Here is a 13,908-nt window from a genome sequence, read left to right as displayed (position 1 = left end):
ACCCTATATAATCTAGTTGGGTTCGGTAGGAGCTTGAGATCCTAGACTTCCCTGATTATCTCCAACTTCTTGACCTTGCTTTTCCTAATACTTCTGAAATGTGTCTCGGTACAACCTTTTTTGGTATTCCGGTATGAAGCATTCATCCATATTTTTCATTCCTTCAACAATTGTTTGAGAACTATTTCATAAGTGCTTAAGTCGTCCCCTGCCTCGTCGATTTACATGATCTCTTGGGTTTTTCCCTGATCATCTTGCTCCCTATCTGTGAGCTCTCCCTAAGATTTTCACTTTGGTTTATTGTTTCCTTTAGGTATGACCCTCTCACCTTCATTGAATGCCAATTGACATGGTTCTTTCGACTGTTCGTTTGCCTCCGCCAAAACCTCATACCTATTATTGCCACCCTAATTTTTATTTTGCATTTTCTGATTGTCGATTTGGTATTCTTTTTGGATCTTCATTTTATTGGTAACAACTTGAAACCCTTCATTCTCATCCTAAGTCTTAGGCTTTTCCTGATGGACTTCTTGTGCCGTTGAACCCATTCCATTTTGAGGGCATTGTTGAAACATATGTCCATATTCATGGAATTTCCGGCATCGGAAAGGTATATGCTCATAATCTAGTGGTTATTCCCATACTTCATCCTGATATTCCAACTCAATATATTTCGACAAAGGTTCAATCATATTCATATAGATGCATATCCTTGCAGACGAGGTATAGTGCCCTCTTCGTGTGGAATCAACCACTTTGACAAATTGTCTTATAGAATTTCTGATTCCCACAAGGATCTCTAGATCCCAGAAGTTGAATGGGAGGGCAAACAACCAGACCCATATTGGTGCTGCCATAAACATTTCCTAATCGGGGTTGTACCATTCCTCCTAGAAGAGCATGAATAATCCCACATTGTAGAATAAATATGACTCGTTTTCGAAAACCCTCTCCTTATCCTCGAGATTGGTGAAGATGACAGTAAAAAATACTTTGGCTCCCATCTTCAAACCTATGTGAACTTCCAATTTCCGTTTTAATTTGATCCATTTGATAAGATCCTTCTCTGATGGCCAAATACTTATAAATTTGCAGATTAATGCATGGTCTTTTATATATTTATGGTATTCCTCTAATTTATTGTTTTCAATCACAAATCTCAGTTTCTTGACTTCTCTTGGCAGGCATTGGCCTTTGATATCTACCTTCCATTATGCCCCCATCATAGGGTTTCCATTGTTGTCGCCTTCCTGATTTTTACCACCGTATGAGCTACACTTGGCACTAGTTTCTCCTGCCACTACTCTACTCTAGGATGAGGTCTCCCCTCCGTCCCCACAACCCCCCCACCCCCCAACAGACCCACTCATCGATCTACTAGTGGCTGATGATTGGGGGAGGATCTCATGTCGAGAATATTAGGTTTGTATCATATTTTCATAATTTTTCATAAATTATTCAGAGATGTTGGGACAAAACCCTAACATATCTCATCCGCTTCTTTATCATATCCTATTATTCATGCATTTTTTATTCATTAAATAAATAACCATTTTCTATTTATAGTTTTTTCCTTTTTACTTTTAGTCTTATTTATATATTTATTATGTATTTTTTTCATTAGGAATTTTCTTAATTCTTAGTTTTTAAATAGCTTTGTCCTTCATTGGTTCTTATAATTATTTGGTATAGTTTTTCTTTTATATATATATGAATTTATATTTATTTATTTATTCTTTCATTTATTAATATATATCATTATATATTAAAATCTTTAGTATTTCTTTTTGTTTCTTCTTAATTTATTCTATAGTTTTTTATTCTTGGTTATATATATATATATATATATATATATATATATATATATAAATATAACCTGATTTTCGCAAGAATGGCACCATGCCTAGCCGATTTTTTATTAGTTAGGCGTGTTTTTAGTTTTGGTTTGATTCTTCGATGGCTCCATGGCGTTCCTTACAACCAACAGTGAACGAAACATGGGACATACATTCTGAACAAGAAAAATTTAGGGTTTTTCCGTGTATTCAGACATTCTCGGTACTTGGGCAGAGGAATAGATATGAGGTTTTTGTTCTTTTGATATAGTCATAGTCGCAATCGTAGAGTGCGAGAGTGCGTCTCTAGGGTGTTGTGTAGTCGTAGGCATTCCTACAACGGATAGCAATATCAGCAGCGGCTAGCATAACAGACAGGGGTAGCGGGGTTCAGACAGAAGCAATGAGGAGTAGGGCAGAGACCGATTTCTACAGGCATGCAGTGAGGAATAGGTTGGACCTACATCTTTCTCAGAACAGGTTGGATGACAAATGCATTCAAACATGATAACTGGACAAGAAATTTCAGAACCTGTGGAGACAAATGATTTAGGACAAGTGAAAATTTCCTCATCCGCCAAAGCTGGGAAGTGGGTTTAGGTCAATGCCAAACAATATCGGGGCATTTTATAATGAAGACTAGCCCGTCTAAAATGGGAGAAGACATGGAAAAAATGGTATCAAAGGGAAAGTACTCGAGCCCTTCACAATAAGCACTCAAACAAGTCCCCTCTACAAGCATGTGGCAATAATAATTCCAGAGGAAAATTCATTGATGATTTTGCCTTCTATAGTCCCACATCCACACCTCTCACCTGGTCATTTGATCTTTATGTGAAAGAATTGTTAAATGAAAAAAAAAGGTTGGAGGTTTTAGAAGCTAAAGAGTAAGAAAGAGATCATAAAATTCATATTATAACAGTTGAGAACAAGGCTTTAGAAGAAAGCAATAAAGTTTTGAAAGAACAAGTGGCATTGCTACAGGAATCTCTCTTGATAGGGAAGACACAATGGCAACGCATGAAGGCGGATGTGAAAAAAATAAAGAAATATTTACTGGAAAGTACAGAGGTGTTGAATGTGAAATCATCCCAAGATAAAGGGAAAATGATTTCCCAAATAGACAACCATGAAGAGAAAGAAAGAGAAGAAAGGAAAGGAGATTCCACAAAAGTTTCCAAAACTTGGGCTTAAGTTATTAGCAATTCTTCTCATAAGGAAGGAGAAACAAACATTCGGGTTGGAAACATGCAAGATAGAGAAGGGAAGGAAAGACAAAATAGAGCAACAAACATAATTATTAAAGGGGTGAAAGACTATGGGAAAAAAGAATGTACTCTTGACCTTGCAATAGACTTCTTGAAAGACAAGTTGTTATGGCAAGGACAAATATGCCAAGCATGGAGGGTGGGTAAGTTTAACAGTGAGAGAGCCAGGCCCATAAAATTCATCATGCCTAGATTGCATGATAAATATATCATTCTAAGCAAGAATCATCTCTTGAGGGGTTATCGCTTTTTCCTAGAAGAAGATTTAACTGTAAGACAACATGAGGAAAGAAGGGAGGAATTGTTAAAGGTTAGGGAAACAATAGATGAAGGCAAGAGAACATGGATTTGAAAAGGTAAAGTTGTGATAATGTGATTTGGACCTCCTTCCAAAATAGAGTAGCAAGATGGTAATAAAGAAGAGGCAACAAACTCTTCAACAGGAAATTAGGAAGAAAGGTCAGTATGGGAGAGCAAGGACAAAGACTCAAATGTGAGTCTTGCATGTAAAAATAAATAACAATCAAGTCATACCCAGGTTTCCTTACGATTAGTTTGTTGGAACTGCAAAGGTTACCCATGGAGGCAAGGACCTGAGTTAGGGCCTATTTCGAAAGATAGAGACATAATTTGCCTCATAGAAACACATGAGCATGAAGGGTGCAAGACACCTCTGTTTGAAGGATACTGGAAGATGGCAGTGTGGAACAAGGCAACAGGGAATGGAAAAGGGCATGGGGGTATCATGGTTTTAGTGAGGGAGAAATAAGGTTGTCTCATTTAGTTAGAAAAAGAAGACTCAAATAAACAATTCATTTAGTTTAAAATATCAAAAAATGGAAACCACATCAGAATTGCAGCATGCTATTTTGCTCGCAAGTTTCAAAAATCTACAAAGGTAGAGGTCTTGACCACAAAGATCCATTTGTAGCCTTAAAAGCAGATATTTCAACATATTCTCAGCTAGGTGAAGTCCTTATAGTGGTTGATTTCAATGCTAGGACTGCAAGTGAGCAAGCTAGCATTCTTTGCTGTAAAGAAGACTACAACCCTATTTGGCTTACAAAAGAGAGTAATCATAAGTGGGAAAGAATTTCAGAGGACAAGGGTTGCAATCTTTTTCGTGAGCAATTGCTTACTCTATGTGGGGCCTTTGATTTAGTCATTTCAAATGGTTTGACTAGATGGGCAAAGTCCGATAATTTCACTTGAAATACTTACAATGGAGCAAGTGTAGTAGATTATGTAATTTTCTCGCATGGTTTGTGTGAGAAAATGGAGGAAGTTTTGATTGGAGATCAGCTTTGGGACTTAAAATCAGATCACAAGCCAATTTATTTAAGTTCCTCTTGGACTGGAAAGAAACAATTAGAGTAAAAAATTCAGCATGTCCAACAAAATCTCATAAAGGGCAGAATTCTTTTGACTCCAAAAAATTGTAATACCTTCAAAATGATGCTAGAGAGGCTCTTCGAGAAGGATAAAATCACAATTCACGGCCTTCATAGTCATGAATTAACACATTTAATTCAATGCGCACTTGCAAAGTGAAACAAAACAAAAACTAAGAAGTTTGAAACAAATTGCTTTCCGGTTAATGCTTGGTTTGATGAGGAATGAAAAAAGGCAAGGAGAATGTGGAAAGAGTCAAACATGGATAACATAAAGCTCAAAGCTTACAAGAAGTTATTAAGTAAGAAAAAGGTTGATTTCATGGTTTCAAGGAGGGAAGAACTAATCTTCCTTGGGAAAATTAATCCCAAATTATTTTGGAAGGAGCTCCAACCGAGAAAGATACAAACTGGAAATAATATTACAACTTCTAAATGGTTTGACTATGCAAGGCAACTCTATGAGCAGGATCCCAAGGTTGACCCTCCCCCCTTGGTCAACATTGATATTAAACTCTTCACGGTGCAAGAGGTAGAGATGGATATCAAGAAGTTGGGTGTTGGAAAAGAAAAAGACTTAGCTGAACTCCAAGCAGAATATCTAAAGTGGGGCTCAAAGATCCTTGCACCTCACATTAAAAAAAATTTCAACAACATCATACAACAGGGGCTCCCCACAGATTAGACAACTAGTCCGGCAATACCTCTTTTTAAGGGCAGTGATGTCAATAATGCTTCCAACTATAGGACCATCATGATAAACCCTTTGTTTACAAAGTTATTTGGAAGCATGCTAGAAAATAAAATTAGCAAGTGGGCAAGAGAAAGAGATAGGCGTGCTAAAGGGAAAGCAAGTTTTAGATGTAAACATTCCACAGTTGATCATTGTATAAATTTAAGGCACATCATTGAAAAATTTTGGGAGAAAAAGGAAGAAGTATTTTGTTTCTTTGTTGATTTCAGAAAAGTGTTTGACACGGTCCCTAGGGATAAGATTTGGCACAGAATGGAGGGAATTGAGGTTCCTAAACATTTGAGAGCATATGTGCATAGGATGTATGAAGAGGTGAAAGCCAAAATTAGAACTTCAGTGAGCATTTCTGAAAGTTTTAGAAGCAATATCGGGGTCAAGTAAGGTTGCCCACTGTCTCCTACCCTTTTTGGTTTATATATCGAAAAGCTTGAGTTGTTAAATTCACAAGGGGGTGATGGTATCTATTTGGGCAAGTTTGTTATAAGGCTTATTTTGTATGCATATAACCTTATTCTGATTGCTAAATCGGCTCTTGGTTTGCAAGAGCACTTACTATCCCTTGAGCATTTTTGTAGAAGTGTGGGGATGCAAGTCAATATCAACAAAATGGAAGTACTGGTTTTCTCTAAAAAGAAAACATAACCAGCATAAGTTCTACTTTGAAGGCAACATTCTGGAAGAAGTTGTGGATTACAAATACCTCGGAATTGACTTCAACAAAAATCTAAGTTGCGATGGTTGTAGAAAGAAAAGAACTTTGGGGGGTTGGAAATAATTTTATGCTTTTCAAAATAGGTGTAGAGAGGCAGAGTTATGGGACTAGAAAACCACTCAAACTCTTTTTGGGCTTCTAGTGATTTCAGTGATTCTTTATGGTTGTGAACTATGGGCCAGCAGTACATCTGACATGCAGTGGAAACAAATTGAGAAAATTCAAAAGCGTTTGATTACAAACAAATTCAAGATTAAAAGTGCAATTCCTTATGCTATCTTGTTAAGTGAAACAAGGGGTTTCTCCTATTGAAGCAATTTCTATGGTGCGAGTCATAAGGTATTTAAAAAAAATGAGCAAATGGAAGAGGGTAGATGGCCTAAGGTTGTCTTTAATGACATATTGTGCAACATAAAAAAGACTTGGATGCAGCAAAATAACAAATGGTTTAGTAAATGGGGTATTTTCTTGAACACGTGTCCCATAAACAACAAAGAGATAAAAGGTTTTTTTATGGATAAGTTCCACAAGCGTACTTAGGATAAGGAGCTAGGAAGAAAGAAGAAAGTATTATATTGAAGTGTTTAATCCCACTCATAGTCATCAACCAAAAGCATACATAGAGGCCAATATCTCTTGGAGAGCCAAAATTCTTATTGCTCAGTTAAGGACTAATTCTCATAAACTCCGTTGTGAAATAGGGTGCTGGAAAAGGCCAAAAGAAGTGTGGGAGGAAAGAGTATGTATTTTTTGTTCTTCTGGAAAAGTGGAAACAGAAAAACATTTCATTTTAGAATGTGAGGCCTTCAAAGACAACAAGGAAAGTTATGCAAATATGTTGGCAGCTAGCTCTTGGGATAATCTATTTAGCAAGGGGTTTGTCGAGAAGCTGGGAGAATTTATTGTGAGGCTTCACAGAAAAGGGTCGAATACATCAAGCAGATGAATAAGTAATATGTCCCATATGCTATCTTTAGCCTTGTGGACGTTAAAATGATTTTATTTCTTTATTTATTTATATATGTGTGTGTGTGTGTGTGTGTCTGTGAGTCTACCTTAACGAAATATTCTTTTTTACCAGAATCCAACCATACAATTTCAAGCAATATTGTGATTTTTTTTTATGTTTAAAATACATTTTTGAATGCATAAATGGATTCATCACCCTTAAAAACCTCTACGACACTTGAATTCTATAAATTAAACAACTTAAACTCAAGTTTTCAAAAATTTTGCTAGATTTTAGTTAAAATTAACAAGAAAAATGCTCTAAAGAAGGTTTATTCATCTATAAGTTAGACTATGCCTATATATAAAATCCAATTTTAAATTCACGACCAAGCCACACACCAAATTGGTCTATGAGACCCCCATGTTAAGGGCTATTCGTCTATAATTTAGAATATATATATATATATATCCAATTTTAAGTTCATGGCAAAGCTTGGTGTATGAGACCCCCTTGTTAAGGTCTATTAGTTTATAAGTTGGACTATATAAAATCCAATTTTAAATTCACGACCAAGCCACACACCAAATTGGTCTATGAGACCCCCATGTTAAGGGCTATTCGTCTATAATTTAGAATATATATATATATATATATCCAATTTTAAGTTCATGGCAAAGCTTGGTGTATGAGACCCCCTTGTTAAGGTCTATTAGTTTATAAGTTGGACTATATATATATATATATATATATATATATATATATATATATTATATATATATCCAATTTTAATGTCACAGCCTAGCGAGACACCAAATTGGTGTATGAGACCCCCTTGTTTGTGGGACAAGGGACCCACCTCCGCACAACAATTTTACTAATAAGCCTATGAAGGTATACATATTCTACCCCCTTTGGTTTTGAACCTGTGACCTCTTAAGAGGAAACACATGCTCTTAACCATTAGGCCCCCTCATGCTATATATATATATATATATATATATATATATATATATATATATATATATTCTTTTAATTCTTCTTAATACTATTGATTGTTTTGACCAAGTCTTGTTTTTATTATTTTAAAGTTATATTATTTTATTAATTATTGTTTAATTATTTATTATTAATTATTAAGTATTTTTCTTTATTTAAAGGTTTATGAAGGTTACATTAACCCTTGATTAAAAATGATTACATTTACAACTTAGTGGATAGGGGTGCCACTATTTTTTTTTTTTTTTTTTTTTTTTTTTTTAAATCTAGGATAATCGGTAACTGGTGAGAGTTATCCTAAACAGGCCCAGGATCAAATCCAACTTGCTGCCACTATAAACCTAGGCTAGGTGCAACAGCCTGCAAGCCGCACACAATAGCAATTAACTTATGCCTCAACAAGAGCCGAGACGTCCACTCTGGGGTCGCCTACTCTTCTAGCCAAGACACAATAGGGGTGCCACTATTTCACTAAGTAGAACAAGAAGTCTTCAAAGACATGAACCCACACAGTTGGACACATGAAATGTGTGCCATACCACTGGAGCTAAGTTCATTCAACAATTGGTAAATAAAATGATTTAAAGAATATATTTAAAAAAAATGTAGAAAATTTAAATTACCACTTTAACTTCCATTACTATACAATTATATATGAGTATATGTTCCACATTTTAAATCAATAAAAAAAAGTTTAAAACATTTTTGAATATATAAATATATATGTTAAAGAAAATTCTATAAAATTCATTTAAATATAAAATGGAGAGTAGTTTATACACATATATCATAATAACTTTAATAAACACTAATAATTAAACCAACATAGATCCATCTAAAGTATGGATCTACCAAGCCTCGAGAGGGATCATATATCTTTTCATTCTAAAATAGGTTTGCACATCTTTTCACTTTGAAAGAGGTTTGCACCTCAAGAGATTTGATTCTTTTCAAGGATCATATATCTTTTCATTCTAAAATAGGTTTGCACATCTTTTCACTCTGAAAGAGGTTGGCTCCCTCAAGTTAAATGTTGTCCGAGACAATTTAGAAAATATGAGAGTACAAACACATTCGTAGCAGTAAGGATTTAATAACAATGACGACTGTGTTATGAAATACTACGATCCTGCTAATGTAACGTGATGCTTTCTATTACTTGTCGTAGTCGTAGCCTGTACGTATGTTTTAGCAACTTTTTATGATTTCATTGTGCGGTGAAGTAACCAAAGGAAATTTCTATTTCCACCTCTATAGGAAAGTTAATGCACCCTGACATGCAAGGGGAATAGTGGATGCCTTGCTGCTAACATGCCAAAGTCAACTTTGGCAGAAATATAAATGCAATGCACCCACTATTCCCCTTGCATGTCAGGGTGCATTAACTTTCCTATAGAGGTGGAAATAGGAATTTCCGTAACCAAATGGGTCACCAGGGAAAAGAAAAAGGACAGTTCTCATATAGCTTTGTACGAAGAATTCATTGTATTGCACCACTATATTGAAATTTCAATGTACTTCTTCTGCGCCATTGTTTTTTTATGAAGTCATTAACTGCAGGGTTATACAAAGCGTGCAATGCATGGTTTCCAGGTAATCTCAGTTGAATGAATTGATGAGACAATTTTACAGGTTGTGGTGTTGTGAATTCATGTTGTATTTAATTTTTTCAGTTTTTAGATTGAAAACATATATCTATATGTCATTTTGAAAGGATATTTAACTAAATTTAACAAATTTAACGGCTTTTCAATACACCATGTTAGAATGTACCATATTATTGTATTTATTTTATATTTAAGATTGATTTTTTTTATATATATTAACATCTGTGTATTAATATGGTATACTAGTAATTTGAACAAATAGAAATTTTCAACTATCGCTATAATAAATAATCTGCATATTATATATGCCAATACTTTAAAATATAAGAAAAGTCAAAATGTCCAGATCCCATTGAAGTAGACTCTATCTCAATAAAAACTGCTTTTTGATTCCATTAAATGAACTTCATTTAAAATATATATATATTTCAAAATTAGACATATTAATCCTTAATAATTTACCATTATAATTAATATATAATAGTTTTTTTTTAATATAATATTTAATTAAAATATTAATTATAATATTTTTTTAATATAATATTTCATTAAAATATAAATTTTATGTTTGAAATATATATATATATATATATATATTAAATTATATTTATTATTAATATCTTAATTACTAGTCTAAAATCATATTGTCCAAAGGAATCAAATTTCTTGAGGTGCAAATCTCTTTTAAAGTGAAAAGAGATTTATCTCTCTAGTGGCTTGGTAGATCCGGAGTTAAAATAGATCTAGGTTGGTAAATAATAATTGCACAGAGAAGAGCTCTCCATCATAGTATGGAAGAGATATTCTAATATCTTGTATTATCCATCGTGTTATGTAAACATTTTGACTCAGTAAAATTACATAAAAATAAAATAATAATAATAAAATTGAGGTAAAATAGTCAATTTGTCGTTGATGGTTTTGTCAATAGTATTCTTCTGTAAGAAGAAGTGTCAAGAGGGATCAAATCTCTTTTCACTCTAAAAGTGGATTCCACCTCAAGTGATTTGATCCCTCTAGGTCCTTGGTAGATTTATGTAAACATCTCATCTTGACTCAGTCAAATTAAAAAAAAGAATTACAAAAAAAATAATTAAAATAATAATAAAAATAAAAATAAGGTAAAATAGTCAATTTTCCATTGGTTGTTTTTGGGCTCCATGCTTTGACAACCCATGGTTTTTCCAATGATATTCTTATGTAAGAAGATATATATATATATATATATGGATCTACTTTGAGTAGAGAAGGACCAAATATCTTTTCACTCTAAAAGAGCTTTGCACCTCAATAGATTTAATCCCTCTTGACGATTGTTAGATCCATACTTAATATAGATCTAGGCTCGTATAGGTTTATTTTTTGGATCTGAGTAGAATAATAATATGACACTTGAAATTTAATTCACCACCTCCTCCATGGTTCCTCTCCTATGGATTTAAAACTACAAGCCATTTCCAAAATAATCTATTATTTATTGTGAAGAGCAAGGAATTTTAGGGTGAAATTTTTCCAATTGACAATTTTTTGGACATTTTCTGGGAAAATACTCGTCCATTGATTAAAAAGTCACCTGTTTTTTACATATATATAATTAAATTGATTATATTAACAAAAAACTTAGCATTCGTGATAGTAAATTACGTGTTATTCATTTACATGTTAGTCATTGAATATTTTCATATATCAATGTTTCATGTTTTATGCATTAATAACAAAGATGTTAATCTCCTTGAAAACTAGAGCATCAATCATGGACCATGCACCTTAGTGATCAATGAAAGGGTGGGGCACTCCCATATCCCTTAACAAAATGACTCGACCTGAGTCGAACGAGTGGAAGAAGTCCCATTATGCCCATGATCAAGGTTGGTAGTAGGAGAATAAGCTACAACAAAGACTTTATTTCATGTAGGGGTGGGTTTATATATTACTCTTGGCATGCTTTACATTTGAAGGATATGTAAGTACAAGAGAGTTTAATTGTTTTAATGGCCCAAGCCCCAAGAGTTAGCTCAGTTGGTCAAAATCAGTGCCTCGCCAATCGGGAGGTCACAGGGTCCATTCTCCCCGAAGCCCTTGGGGTTAGGCCTAGCTAGTGGTCCGCGGGGCTAGATTCCCTTCGGGGTCGATCAGCCTAGATTTTTCCATGGACGTAGCCACCACCCATTGACCAAGGTGTCCGTGAACCACAACAAAAAAAAAATGTTTTAATGGCCCAAATGGTGTAGTTGGATGATGGAAACATGTGGTGTGATTGTCACATGCCTTGAATTCCCCTGGGGAGTGGATTGGGAACTCACCTAGTCTGATTGTGTCTTAGCTATGAGAACCTTGATGGGGAAGATCGAGTTCATGCTCTCGCTAGTTCTATGGCTTTCTTTTCGCAACGTGGGAGATTGCTTGGGCACATGAAGTAAAATTCAATTCACTTCCCTAATGATGGATTACCTCGTCAGATTCGAAGACAATGTAGATTTATTTGGATAAGCATTGGTTTCGAGATGGGCATAGGAGTTCGAGGTTGATGGTTTTTGTTAATAGAGAGGTTAGAGAGGTAAATATTTACTTGTGTGCCCATTCAGGTTTGTCATTTGATCAAAATTATTCATTGGGTGTTGTTGCTTTAATTTTCTACGATGGCTCTTCTTTTGTAACTAGATTTTAGTCTGTGATTTAGGTTTGAGAGAAATTGTTTGCCTTATTATCTCCTTTCTCTTAAATAATGTTTGGAATCTTGAGAATTAAGACACTTAGAAGCACAATCAATTGTGTTGGGAACTTGCTAGTGAAATGTGGTGTTGATAGGACTTCATTGGGGAGTGTTTTGGCTTAGTCTTGGTTTGTTTCCTTGATTATTTGTGACAAAACCAAATTTAGGTGGGACCCATGAGTGTGAGGTTGAACTCAGGAGACCGACAAAGAATAGTATAGATGAAATACAAAGCTTGTAGGAAGAAATCCTTTAGTCGTAGCTTATGTACAATCGACTGGAAATCGACTTGGCTTCCACAATGGAAACTTTGGTAAAGCAATAGACACACCTACAATAGATGGAGGAGGAAATCAATATTCTTCAGTCCAAAATTGGGGAGTTGCAACAAAGTCTGGATCAAGCTCGGAAGACCTCTCCTTCTTTTGACAACCTTTTCACCTTTGTTCCTATTAGGGTCACTAATTTGAATGATAGGGATCCTCTTTAAGAGCTAGAGAAATCAAATACATTTCCGAGTTTCCACTAACTTTATTGGTTGTTATGGGGGTTAAAATTTGTTGTATCTTGAGCATGTTTTAACATACATATATTTGTATAAGTTACAGATTAATATTATTTTACTTTCAATTCTAAATAAATATCATGTAAATTGATAAGAATATGTTGATAGAATTGAACTATCATTTTTATAATTTTATTATACTATTATAATTCCATACACAAATTTTAATATACAAATATTTTCGATTCTAATTCATAATGAATTACTAAATAAAATTAAAAAAAAATCAAAATATTATAAGTGTGTCAATTTAATATTTCATATAATTTTCAAATTTCAATCATATGATGCATGTGCTAAAAGTGCTCCTCGTTACATTTTTATTAGTTCCTACCCTTCAAGTTGTAGGGACTATAGTAATCGATTCCTGCTAGTCAATTAATTAGGCACAAAAAATGATGATATATCATTGTTTTAAACCAAAGTTTTATCAAAATCATACATTACATTTCACATTTTCACATTTTACCCTATGTGTAAGTTGGATAACTTAGTTGACCTCTTCCAGAGGTAGATATCCAATTCTTCATTATGTTATAAGTTACATTTCATTAACAATTTTTCACAAATAAACTAACATTAGCATTAGTTTACTAACATTGAATTTTTTCATGAGTATCCCTTGAACTTGATCTTTCTTTGCATCATTTCAAACTTTCCACCGCCTTGTAAGCTTTATGACATATGGACTTTGTTTTATGCTTGACAAGCACATAGGGATAATAACATTCTCATTTTGTTCAGGTGAAGACTCCTTCAATATTAAGTGTCTTTGCTTTTACTTCTTGACCTTGAACTTTGGACTGATAGGAGGAGAGCCTCATGACCTTGAACTCTAGACTGATAGGAGGAGAGACACATCCTCCCACCTGTTGCTTGACCTTCTCGTTTGCTTTCCTGACTTTCCTAAATCATAATATAAGAATGATAACCTAGGAAAAAAAAAAAAAAACCCACATCCTCCCACCTGTTGCTTGACCTTCTCATTTGCTTTCCTGACTTTCCTAAATCATAATATAAGAATGATAACCCAGGAACCAAAAAAAAAACAAAAAACACCACATCCTCCCACCTGTTGCTTAACCTTCTCATTTGCTTTCCTGACTTTCCTAAAT

Source organism: Pinus tabuliformis, chromosome 4_2 (assembly GCF_031772625.1).
Source record: "Pinus tabuliformis cultivar Carrire ecotype Pingquan chromosome 4_2, CPIR1, whole genome shotgun sequence".
Lineage (NCBI taxonomy): Eukaryota > Viridiplantae > Streptophyta > Pinopsida > Pinales > Pinaceae > Pinus > Pinus tabuliformis.
This window is presented reverse-complemented; position numbering follows the sequence as displayed.